We start from the raw sequence: 1,343 nt of genomic DNA on the forward strand, positions 1-1,343 counted from the left end.
GAATGAAAACTCACGTATCCCCAATGCTTCCAGATGTTATTGCTTGGTGCTTTCAAAGCAATTAAAACACTGCAGGTGGTGAGACAGGTAAGAGTTCTGTTTGTTTGTTTGTTTTGTTTCTAAAGTAAGCAGGGTTGTTTGCTAGTTCCAGGTATGGATATATTCTTCAGTTCAAATACTAGCAGAGTGTGTGATGGTTAAGGCACTGGTCTCCCACTGGGCTAATGACTCTTTGAATCCCAGAAAACTTGAAAATAGCTGGGTGCCCCCACGAGAGCACCTAAAATCCCAAAAGGAGAGAGGCCAGCAGGCCATGTAGTGATTAAGGTGCTGGATTCTCACATGGTCTTTGGCGGTTGGAGTCCTGGACTCAGCAGCTAGAAACCTGAAACACATGGCATGTGGGTTGTGCCCAGAATCCTGAGAGGAGAATGGGAAAGGGATTGTGGCAGAGCTTCCCTCCACCCCCAGGGAGGGGTGATTTCTCACTTTCTCTCCGTCTTTCCCTCAAGATCCCCCACTCCCTGCGCCCTATAGTAAAACAAAACAAAACAAACTCTCTTTAAAAATAATCCCAGGGAGAAGGCCCTGTGATTTCTCACTTTCTCCCTCAGTGTCCCTCTTCGTCATTACCCTACAGCAAAAACTTGGGAGAAAAAAAAAAGGCCTCCAGTTTGACTGTCCTTGATCAATTGCCATTACATACGTTCTTCAAAGCACACTTATTTTTTGCCTTCCACAATCTAAGAAAAATCAGAGTATTTCTACCGACCACCATAAAACCTGGGTGAACAGTAGGTGCTTAAATGATGGCATTTCTTCTTTATTTTTTGGAGAGGGTTTTGCTACAGGGTGCGTGCACTCACCAGAAAGAGAGTGGCAGAGAGACAGAAAGCGAGAAATCCCCCCCCCCCCGGGGGGATGGTCACGCCGCAATCCCTTCTCCTCCATTCTCCTCTCGGGATCTTGGGCACGCACGCACACGCGCCCGGTGTGAGTTTAAGCCACCAGGTCCGGGACGCGAACCGCGGTCAACTACGTGGGAGTCCAGAGACAGCCATTACGCTAACTGCTGGTCCCTAAATGATGGCATCTTCTATAGAGTGGGCAACTAAGACCTCATGACCAGATAAGTCGCTCGGAATGATCAAAACCAGCAGTAGCGCTGGGGAAGAAACATCAGTCAGGCTTAACTCCCCTAGGCGGTGGCCCAGGAGCACCTGCGGCCAAACCTGGCCCCGCGCGCACGGGGCAGCGCACCGCGCCCGGCAGCCGGCTTCGCGCACTCCGGACCGCAGGAGGCAGGACTCCCCACGCTTCCCGAGCTCTCAGCGCGCACAGCC

Source organism: Tupaia chinensis, unplaced genomic scaffold (assembly GCF_000334495.1).
Source record: "Tupaia chinensis unplaced genomic scaffold, TupChi_1.0 Scaffold000007_1, whole genome shotgun sequence".
Classification (NCBI taxonomy): domain Eukaryota; kingdom Metazoa; phylum Chordata; class Mammalia; order Scandentia; family Tupaiidae; genus Tupaia; species Tupaia belangeri.